Here is a 12,345-nt window from a genome sequence, read left to right as displayed (position 1 = left end):
GGCCTCGTAGAGTTTAAGGGATTAGTAACAAGCAGGAGATGAGTGGGGCTGAGAAGAAAGATATGGCCTCTGATTATGAAGTTTGATGTGTTAGAAATGTGGCTTTCCAAGTGCAAATTCTGATGCAGTTTCCTAAGGGGGTGCATTGATTCTGAAAAAAAGTTCCAAACAAATGGAACAAAGAGAATGATCTCCCATGAATACAGTGCTTGCCATTTACTCTCACATACACAACCTCACTGATTCTCACACCCTTATTTAAAGGTTTATTTATGGTGCCAGCCCTCTGTGCCTTATCTGCCTTTCTTTACAGAGCCACCTGCTGTCCAAGCAGCTCTGAACAGATCACTCATATGGAAATTATATTATTTACATCCCAAACAGGGACACTTTTTGAGAATAAAAGGGAGCACTGACATAATTAGTAGGTGCTAATTGATCGTAACAGGTGTAAACTGGGACTCTCCTGGACAAAATAGCACAATGGCACCGTGGACACATTGATATCTGCCCCCAGTGAGAATCAAGGAGAAAAACCCTGCTGCCAACCTCTAGTTTTAAAAGTAAAAGGGGGCACAGGGGAGGGTCAGAGAGAGGGAGACACAGAATCCGAAACAGGCTCCAGGCTCTGAGCTGTCAGCACAGAGCCTGACGCGGGGCTAGAACTCACAGACCGCGAGATCATGACCTGAGCCGAAGTTGGATGCCCAATTGACTGAGCCACCCAGGTGCCCCAAAAGAATTCTTTTAAAATGCATAGGAAGGGGGCACCTGGGTGGCTCAGTTGGTTAAGCGTCTGACTCTTGGTTTTGGCTCAGTCATGATCTCATGGTTAGTGGGTTCGAGCCCCACATTGGACTCTGTGCTGACAGCACGGAGCCTGATTAGGATTCTCTCTCTCTCTCTCTCTCTCTCTCTCTCTCTCTCTGCCCCTCCCACCTTGCGCTCTCTCTGTCTCAAAATAAATTTAAAGAAACTTAAAAGAAAACAAAATGCAGAGGAAGAAGGCAAAAGGGTGACAGTTGTTAAACATTATGACATCGAAATACAAAGACAAAGGCTAATAAAAACACAAGGCAAGAAAATGACAGAAACACAAAAGGCAGTAGGTGACTTGCACACATTCCTTTGCATCTGACTGGCCTAGACATAAAAGTAAATGGGTAAGTAGAGATTCTGAAAAATAAAATTTTAAGGTTAATTTAGTAAACATATGCCCAACTTTATCTTCTGTAAATAATATATCTTTTCCATTCAGGTTCCAATAAAGCACATGCAAAAAGAAACCACCCCATATATATTAGGCCATAAACAAAGTTCCAAATGATTCTGAAAACTCAGAAATCAAATAGATCCTATTCGTTAACTTCAGGCTATAATTTTCTACCTTAAAGGAAATAGTGTTAAAAAATCAATGACCAACATGTATTTTACAAATCTAATTATTTGGAAAATCCAAATATAATTAAATCTTGGTCAAAGAACAAAGTAAATAAATAAATATAAACACATATATTAGAAATTATATCTATATCTATCTATATAAAATCTGTATATATATATATATATATATATATATATATATATATACTTTAAAAATTAACAATAGGAGTATTAAGCATGGGAATTTATAGCCCAAGGTAAACTCAGAGGCAGAATCTTATCCTTAAATGCTTTGTTAAATAGAAATAAGGCAAATACTAAGCACAATACATTAGTTAAGAAAAAAAACAATAGGAAGTAGGAAGTAGAAATTAATGTAGATAAAAGAAAAATTATTTTGATATTAAGAGTAAGAGATCTCAGGGGGCTCTGGGTGGCTCAGTGGGTTGAGTGTCCAACTCTTGATTTTGACTCAGGTCATGATCTCACAGCTGAGAACTGAGCCCCGCATAGGGCTCTACACTGGGCATGGAGCCTGCTTAAGATTCTCTCTCTCCCTCTCCCACTGCCCCTCCTCCCTCAAAAAAAAAAAAAGAGTAAGAAATCTCAAACTTCAAGGAAAGTGATAAATTTCGTACCATATGAACTAGTACAGAATATAGGTAGAGAACAAAAATTTCCAAGTTTGTTTTATGGGTTTAAAGCTGATACTAAAACCTAGAATAGGAGAGATCAATTTAAATATTAGTGATTAAAACCCTGTATATATTAAAAAATTACTATTGTGATTTATCTTGGAAGTGTAAAAGTAATTTAATATTAAGAATCTATTAGTAGGGGCGCATGGGTGGTTCAGTCAGTTTAGCATTGGACTTCAGCTCAGGTCATGATCTCATGGGTTTGTGAGTTCAAGCCCCATGTCAGGCTCTGTGCTGACAGCTTGGAGCCTGGAGCCTGTTTTGGATTTCGTGTCTTCCTCTCTCTGCCCCTCCCCTGCTTGTGTGTGTTCTCTTTCTCTCTCTCTCTCACTTGGAAATTAAAATCCAGTAACTTGGAAATTTAAATCCAGATTTGCTCTACAGTAATAAAACTATTCACCTGAAATCTAGAACTCATATTATATTAATGATGGAATGACAGAGCTATCCCCAAAGAAGTCATGAATAACACGGATAAGGTGGGATATGCCCTATCTCATCTATTTAGAAAGTGATCTAGGGAGAAAATATTTGTAAAATACATAACCTGATTAAGGACTTATTCAAAATATACAAAGAATTCTTAAAACTCCACAACAAGCAAGTGAACTATCCAATCTAAAAACAGGCAAAAGATCTGAACAGACACCTCACCAAAGATGATATATAGGTGGTAAATGAGCATATGAAAAGATTCTCATCATCACACATTATTAGGGATTTGCAAATTAAAACAATCTGATATTACTACACACCTAGTCAAATGATTAAAATCCAAAATATTGACAACAGCAAATGCCTGTGATGATGCAGAGCAACAGGAACACTTATTCATTGTTGATGGAAATGCAAAATGGTACAGCCACTTTGGAAGACAGTTTGGCAGGCTCTTGAAAAACTAAACATGCTATTACAATACAATCTAGCAATTGTAATTCTTGGTATTTAGCCAAAGGGGTTGAAAACTTATGTCCCCACAAAACCTACACCCAGATATTTATAGCAGCTCTATTCATAATTGCCCAAACTTGGAATAAGTCAACATATCCGTCAATTGCCTAATTGATAAACTGTGGTACATCCAGACAGTGAAATATTATTCAGTGCTAAAAAATAAAAGCTATCAAGCCACAAAACAAACAAATAAAATAACATGGAGGAAACCTCAAGCCATATAAGTAAGTGAAAGAATCCAATCTGAAAGGCTACATGCTGCATAATTCTAACTTATATGATATTCTGGGGAAGCAAAATTGTAGGGACAGTAAAAAGATCAGTAGTTGCTGGGGGTTCAGGAGAGGGCAGGGCACAGGTGAATTTTAGGGAAAGAGACTATTCTAGATGATACCATAATGGTGGCTACATGGCATTGTACACTTGTAAAAGCTCTTAGTCTTAGACTAAGCACCAAGAGTGAACTTTAATATAAACCGTGGACTTCAGTTGATAATGACATGTCAATGTGGGTTGACAATTGTAACAAATGTATTACACAGGTGCGGGATATTGATAGTGGAGGAGGGTGGGGTACAGGAGTATGGGAGGACTCTCTTTTCTAGTAAATTTTGCTATGAATCTAAAACTTCTTTTAAAAATAAAGTGTATTGATTTAAATTTTTTTTTCAACGTTTATTTATTTTTGGGACAGAGAGAGACAGAGCATGAACGGGGGAGGGGCAGAGAGAGAGGGAGACACAGAATCGGAAACAGGCTCCAGGCTCTGAGCCATCAGCCCAGAGCCTGACGCGGGGCTTGAACTCACGGACCGCGAGATCGTGACCTGGCTGAAGTCGGACGCTTAACCGACTGCGCCACCCAGGCGCCCCTAAAGTGTATTGATTTAAAAGCAAAAAACAAAAGTGATACTAAAAGTTCTAATGTGATGACATGCGAAGAATCTAAAAGTCGACCTATCATAAAGGAAGATTCAAAATTACCCTTTTTTGTAACTGGAGATGGTCTTCCCAAAATACCCCAAAGAATCAAACTGAAAAAAAAGGGAAATTAATAAGACTATAATTAATACATTGTTGGATAATAAAATAAATATATAGATTCCACTTTATACTAGTAAAACCTAATAAGAAAATAATAGATTTTATTCATGGTGGTCACTAAAAATACAAAAATATCTATAAATAATCTTATGAAACATATTTGTGTATAATCTACATGATTTGTTTTTAAACTTCTAAAGGGGAAAAAACTTCTTAAGGCAGAGAAACCTATTTCAAAATCCTAAGTAAATAAAATTTACTAGATGGAAAGATTTGGTTGTTGAAAATTATTCTATACAATGTTAAATTTAATTAATATCAAAATTCCATTGAGACATTTTAAGATATGAAACAAGGGTAATCAAGTTCATCTGGGAAAATAGAATTTTAAAAATAAGTTTAGCCCAAGTATATCTTGCAAAAAATAAATAAATAAAATGTAACAGGACAGAGAATGTTCTATGTAAGATATTAAATAAGGTTTATCGAGTAACAATAAATCAAATGGTATGGTGTGAGCATGGTGGTAGATAAATAAAATGGAAATTCCAGAGGCAGACACAAGGATAAAAAGATATTTAGTACATGATATATGTAGCATTGTGAATCAGCTGTCAAAATGGATTGTTCAGTAAATGATGCTTAGATAGCTGGTTAATGGAACAGTATATATATACATCAATTCCTCATTTTAGTTTTTTATTATTTAAAAAATTTTTAATGTTTATTATTTATTTTTGTGAGAGAGACAGAGAGAGAGAGACAGAGCATGAGTGGGGGATGGACAGAGAGAGAGGGGGACACAGAATCCAAAGCAGGCTCCAGGCTCCGAGCTGTCAGCACAGAGCCCGACACAGGGCTCGAACTCACAAACCACGAGATCATGACCTGAACTGAAGCCGGACACTTAACTGATTCAGCCATCCAGGAGCCCCTCAATTCCTCATTTTACATACTAAGCAAAACAAAACACATACACAGTGTTTTTAAAGTTAAATATAAGAAAAAAATCATAACTACAGATTAATTGGGAAAAAAGATCTCAGGAAAAGGTTAGTAGATATTCTGTATGCTAATAAATTCCATATATAATTGATTTTTGAACAATGTGAAGGTTAGGCTGCCAACCGCTTGAACAGTTGAAAATCCTTGTAGAACTTTTGACTCTCCAAAAACTTAACTACTAATAACCTACTGTTTACCAGAAGCTTTACTAATAACATAAACAGGCAATTAACACATATTTTAATGTTATATGTATTATAGACTTTATTCTTATAATAAAATAAACTAGAGAAAAAAAGTGTTAAGAAAATTATAAGAGAAATACATTTACAGGACTATACTGTATTTATTGATAAAACCCATGTATAAGTGGAGCCACACAGTTCAAACCTGTGTTATTTAGGAGTCAACTGTATGTAACTAAAAAGGAAACAGTAAAATAGGGAAATAGTTGCAATATATGGAAACAAAGGATTGATACATGTAACATATAATGAACTCTTTAATATATAACAGCAAATTCTATTAGGAAATAGCATGAATTTTTTTAATCACAAAAAAATAATGTGAAAAAAAAGTATAGTACTCAGTGTTGCTGTACAGAGGAAATGGGTCTAATGTTTCTGTAAGGCAGTTGATCAATAGGTGTAAAAAAATCGTAAAAAATACATAACCTTTAACCAATAACTTCTTTCTAAGGATTTTTCATAAAGACATTCTTATTTATCATAGTGAAATATAAGAAAATTCCTTGAGCCCAACAATATGAGATTTATTAAAGAAATAATGATATGTCCATACATGAAATACTTTCAGCTTCTGAAAAAACCCAAATTCAAAAAATATTTATGTTTGAGAAACTATGCTCATGATGTATTGCTAGTGAGTAAAAGCCAAATAGGAAATATTATAAAAACATGGAAAGTCAAAGTTCAATTTTGTGATGGTGAGGGAGAAAAAGGTTTGTGTTGTATGTGTGCATGCATGTGTATGTGTATTTGTATAGTCATTACTTTTAAAATATGTTTTATAGTTTATTTATTTTGAGAGAGAGAGAGAGCGCAAGCATGAGTGGAGGAGGGGCAGAGAGAGAAAGAGAGAGAGAGAGAGAGAGAGAGAGAGAGAGAGAGAGAGAGAGAGAGAGAATCTCAAGCAGGCTCCACGCTGTCAGCATGGAGCCCGATGTGGGGCTTGAACTCACGAACCATGAGATCATGACCTGAGCTGAAGTCAGACACTTAACTTACTGAGCCACCCAGGTGCCCCTGTATAGTCATTATTTCTGAGAAATGAGATCATGGCTGATTTTATTTTTCTTCTTTATATTTGTGTTTACTTTTTCTCCCAATTTTTACATTTCACAATTAGAAAAGAAACACAATATATATTACATAAGTAAGTTGGACAAGGAAGCAAAGGGCTAGGGATCCTACAATCACATGGAAGAAACAGGAGCCATGACTCCTGACTCAGAGGTAAGCAAGTAGCAAGGGCAACACAGACAGCAAATCAGACTGGGAATGTGGCAGAATTCCTTGAGTTCTAGATTGCTCTCAGGCTTGCCTGGTGCATGGCAGGAGAGCAGTCAAGGCAGCCCATGGACCAAAAAGTAGTGACGAAACTGGCCCAGGCACAGGTGCCCTGGTCCTAGGAAGGCGATGGAGGGACACCCATCTGGGTGATAAGGGCACAAATACAAGAAACCATAAATTCGGCACTTGCAACCTGAAGATAGCACTTAGTGTTATTTGTAGAACTATATTTATTTTTATTTGCGTGTTAAGAATTTGGGTTCCGGGCTAAATTGCTTTTGTCTTATTACGATGGCTTTTATGGAGTCAACTCTAAGACAGACTTGAATTCTCTTTCATCCCTTGTCCAACTTTCCCCAAACTTATTTTCTGCCTACCTCCCCATCCCTTTGTCCAGCACGGTGTCTTCCTCTGCCCCCCTCAGAATACTAATCCAGTGTAATGCTATGAACGCACTCACATCACCGTCACACACACGTACCCTCCCACTACACATTACACTCACACATATACACACCACTTATATAGCTGTATTGCTCGGTGTTGCTTCCAATAATGATGGTAATGCCTTTTGTTCCTTCACTCATTCAGTCAATGTTTAATCCCTTCTTTGTGCCAGAACTATGCTGGTACTGAAGAGAAAATAATGAACACAGGCAAATCCAGTCCTCCAGCTCCTGGAGTTTGTTAGAGACCAGCGTAGCAGGAGAGACAAACAATCAAATAATTGTACTAATGAGTGAAAACTCACCCTTATTCAGACATTCATTCCAGAACACCTGGCATGTGCTGTTCTCCTAATTGCTGGCAGGACACAAAGGTGAAACGCACATGGACTCTGTCCCTGAAGAGCTGTCGAAGAGCAGAAGAACCAGGATGTGAACATTTGAGAGGGTCTCCTAAGGACAAGACCCTGTGCCGGGTGCTCACAGGCGTTAGGCCATTGACTTCACTGAATTTGAAATTCGGCCTTTCCGACTCAAAATTACACTCACAGCCAAATCGCAATATGCATTTTTCCCCATGAAGGAGTTAAAATATAAGTAGCATAACATAGACTAGGACCTAAGGACGTTAATCAGCTATAATGGTGAATCGTCACTATGGGCCATGGATAATGTGGATTGCCAGTGGAACCTGACACTAAATAAAGGCATGATGCCACCCCATTCCTTCTATCCCATTCAGGGCTATTGACGTCTCCTACTTTCACTGTGTAGTCATGAACTTGGTGGTCCTTCTCTGTCTACAACCACCTGCAACAACTCCAGGCAGAGCTAGAACCTTCTTGGACATAGACACTTCCCATTGACTTTGCCCAAACTCGAATAAGCTGAAATAAAACCAATTGTTGATGAGAAATGAAAGCGTAAATAGCACTCTACTGGAGAATAATGATGAAGCACATTTGGCCATATGTCAGCAAGCTGAAAGGGAAAAGACTGACTGTGGTTGTTACCATGTACATTCCCCTCAAAGAGTGCCATAAAACTCTTTTTGATTTGCAGAATTAAACTATAGTTTGCACATAAACAAGACCTTAATGTTTCCTGGAAGATCCCCACATTTTAAAATAACAATCTTGAAAACAGAAACCAAACATCAGTGCCTACAAATGCTGTGAATTGTAATCTATGTATCTTAAGACATTAAAAACCTTCTCGCTTTGTTAGAAGAAAATGCATCAATTAACATCTCTATTGAGTATGCAAGACTGCGTCAAACCACAGATACTGTGTAGGAGGTGGTGCGAACCTGCTGCTTTTAGCACTTGGACCACATTTATAGGCCAAAAATGATTTACATAGAGATGTCTTGGTAGAAATGGCAGTGAGAACTGTTCCTGGGAAGATATGTTGAGCTATACAGAATTCGGAAAAACATTGGCTTAAAAATCTATTTTCAGCATTATCATTTACATCCAGTAAAATGCACAATGTTAGGACTGTTTAGTTTGTATGTGATCATACCTGCCAGAATTGTATGTCAAAGTGGCTTACTCACCACAAGTGTGTTGCCTCATGTAACTGAAGGTTCTAGGGCTTCTAGGAGAGCTGGATGCAGGGTCTCAGGCAGTGTTGTCAGCATAGTCTGTTTCTGTTTGTCGGTGCTGTTTTCTTTTCTCCTTGATCTCAGCCATCCTTTCTCGTGCCTCTAGCAATTCCAGGTTTATGCTTTCCTGAGTTTAGGTCCAGACAAAGCACGAAATCCTTATTCTAACAGTTTCAACTAAACCGGAGGATTGTAGCGCTTTGGCTTGTGTTGGGTTATATACCTTTCCAAAAAGCAATTACCATGGCCAGGGGCTAGTCAGCTGTAGCCTCACCCCATGTACTGGCGAACTGGATCTTTGGAAAGCTAGTACCAGAAAAGAGAGGAACGGGTGCTAGCAAAGAAAATCAAACTATGTCTGCAAAACCTCTGAAGGGGGCTTTAATCTCTGCTCACGTGAAATGGCGAAGTGCTGGTATCATCAACATAATCACTATTGCTTATTAAATGCCTACTGTATTTCGAGTTCTCTGCGAACAATCCTTATCATAATGCCATGAGATAGGTGTGATGTCCATTTTACTAATGATGAAAGTGGAACTCGAAGAGGTTAAAGGAATTGCCAGGACGGTGTAGCTAGGAAGTGGGGAAGTTGGGATTTTCACCAGGTCTATCTTAGGATGCTGGCTCTGTCCACTGTGCCTGTCTCTAAGTAAGTATTCCCCACTTCTGACCTGATAGAAAAAATGGTGCTTGCATGCATGTGCGTGATCTGTCAATATTGAGAACTGTAAGACTGGGAGGTAAGGAGGCAAATTACGAGGAGAGAGAAGATGCTTTGAGACTGGGCACCCCTGATTGGTTGGGGCACCCCACCATCAGCACACTTTGCATCTCTGGAAAAGCCCAGACCCATTTGTGCCTGGGAGACCCCATCTGGGGAAGCGGGTTTTTTTTTTAACATCATGTATTTCTATGGCTTTGTTTTCCTTGTCAAGATCCCAACAGCTGCGGGACTTATTAAGACAGAATTGTGTTGCGTATTCATCAGATGACTTATTAATCATCTGCCAAGCCCCTCTGGAGAGCAGGAGTCCTGGAGCTCAAATGAGGACTGGCAGACAGCATGTCCTCACCCGCTCTTAAGCAATGTGCTACTGGCAATTATATAAAAGTTTTCAGGAAAGTGGGTTTAAGCCAGAGGGAGAGTTTGCTATTTGTGGGTACATCATGTTTTCTTTTTGATCATCTATTTGTTAGCTTCCCCTATCCCCCCTGTATCCCCACTAACACTCTCCAGTATACAGAAGAGAGGCCCCGAGAGTCTCAAGGGGAGACTCCAATGATAGAAAGCTTCAGAGTAGGGCATATGAGAAGTTACGTCTCTTAACCCTTCACTTAACATCCCTCCTGGTAGAGATCTTTCATCAATACTTTGCTGCCAAGAAGCTGCTCATTAAAACAATGATTCTCTTGGATGCGTGCCCTTTGTCTGTTTAGTTCCCCCAACAAACCCTGAATCCCTAGAACAGTACCTGGGTCCTAGAAAGAATTCAAAAAGTGTTTGCTGAATGAATGAATCCAAGTTCCCCAGGCCCAAAGTGGGCATCTTACCTCTAATATGCAATGAACACAGCACAGTCTCAATCCACTATGACTTCTAGGAGCAAGCCCTCCCAGAGAGCCCCTGGGGATGCTACTGATTCCTACAGACTCCGTCTAATTGCAACTCCTTTCAAGAGGCTGCTGTAGGATCTCAAAATGGTGCCTGAAAATTGTTCCTTCTGTCCACTGTGCTCTCCCTTTACCACTTATCCAGAAGGATGGGCCAGCTCCAGCCTTCTGAAGGAAGCATAGGTAATGTCAGGTTGTGTTTTTTTGTAATAAGTTGCCTCTTCTGTAACGAGTGCAATAATAATACATACACCTTATTTCATAGTAATTAACAGAAGTACATGAGATAATGCATGTGAAATATCAGGCTACCACAGAGTAAGTGTGTACTAAAAGTTGGCTATTGCCATGTATCTTCTAAGGGTGCTGGTTAAGAGTACAGACTCTGGGGGCACCTGGGTGGCTCAGTCAGTTGAGTGTCCGACTTCAGCTCAGGTCATGATCTCGCAATTTGTGAGCTCGAGCCCTGCGTCGGGCTCTGTGCTGACAGCTCAGAGCCTGGAGCCTGCTTCAGATCCTGTGTCTCCCTCTCTCTCTGCCCCTCCCCCACTTGCACTCTCTCATGCGCACTTTCTCTCTCAAAAATAAATAAACGTTAAAAACTAAAAAAAAAAAAAAAAAAAAAAAAGAGTACAGACTCTGGAACCAGCTCACTGAGTTCAAGTTCCAGCTTTGCTTCTTAACAAGTTCCAGCTTTGCTTTGTGATCTTGGGCAAGTTGCTTCCTTCTACCTCAGGTCCTCATCTGTAAAACGGGGATGATAATAAAATTTGCCTCATCGGGCCACTATGAGGCTTAAGTAAATCAATGTCTGTAGAGAAGATAGAACATTTCCTGACACAAAATATATGCCATGGAGGTAGTAGTGGGGATATCCAGAAAACCTAGTACCAGATATTAGATAGTGCCTCCCTGGAGTCTACTCCTCTCAGGGACTCCCATTTGTCTACTTTCCTCTTACTTACCACCATCTAAGATTCCTCACCTTTACCCTATCCAGCCTCTCACAAATTCTGGGTTCCCTACCTCTCTCTTCTGACTGTACCAGAGGAAGAACAAAACCTGTTAGAACCAAGATGTGCTTGGTACACAGTGAAGGTAGCCTGTTACACTGTTGACTGCAATTCTTAACATCTCAGAAGTATCTGCATTTGGATTAGTCCCTGGATGCCGCTTTTCCCCTGTGGGGGGAAAAAATGGGTGGACACATGAGTAAAAGGACACACTAAACTGGTTCCTCCACAAAGAAGGAGAAGATCTTCCCCAAGTTCCACCTTCCACCCTAAAGTGCAGAATCTGCTTGTGATACCCAGAAAGTTCTTTTCCAGGTTCAGTGACCTTGAGATCCTGACACTGTTTTTAGTTACAGGAAGATAAGTGCTGGAAATCTTCAAATGGAAGTCTGTCTCCTCCTACAAAAGGGCCCACTCTATGGTTCTCAAAGTGTGGTCTCTGGCCCAGCATAGTCAGCCTCACCTAGGAATTTGTTAGAAATGAAAGTTTTCAGGCCTACCTTAGACCTACTGAATCAAAAACTTTGAGCGTGGGCTCCAATCGTCTGTTTTTAACAAGTTCTCCAGGTGATTCTAAATGCCTGCTCAAGATGGAGAACAGTGTGTTTACCGTTGAGTGTTCATGCCAGAAAGCAGACTTTGCTAAGTTAACCCTTCTGGTCCATTGTCCTCAATGCCCAGAAGTATCCAAGCTTTACTCTTCTTGTCTTTGCTTCCGTCCTTCCGGGTACACACTAATTCGCCTCTTTCAAGAGTTCTTCTCCCTTTTTGTGAGGAAGCATAATAGGCTAGTGGTTAAGAGAACAGTCTTCAGAGGCAGACGATTCCAGGTAGAGGTCTTGATTCTGTGACTTCTGCCCCAGGCAAGGTGCTTTCCTCTCTGCTCCTCAATTTCCTCATCTGCCAAAGAGACATAATAATAGCTACCTTACTGTGAGGCTTAAACAAGTTATATGGAAGCACATTGTGTGAAAGTAGGTAGTAACATGGCAGCTGTGCATAATATGAATAGTGATCCCTCTGATTTTTATTCTAACTACAAAATAAACAG

The sequence above is a fragment of the Lynx rufus genome, unplaced genomic scaffold, assembly GCF_022079265.1.
Source record: "Lynx rufus isolate CCGP_SWC_20201006 ecotype Redwood Valley unplaced genomic scaffold, mLynRuf1.p SCAF_11, whole genome shotgun sequence".
Classification (NCBI taxonomy): Eukaryota; Metazoa; Chordata; class Mammalia; order Carnivora; family Felidae; genus Lynx; species Lynx rufus.
The sequence above is the reverse complement of the archived record's forward strand: the minus strand, read 5'-3'. Positions refer to the sequence as shown.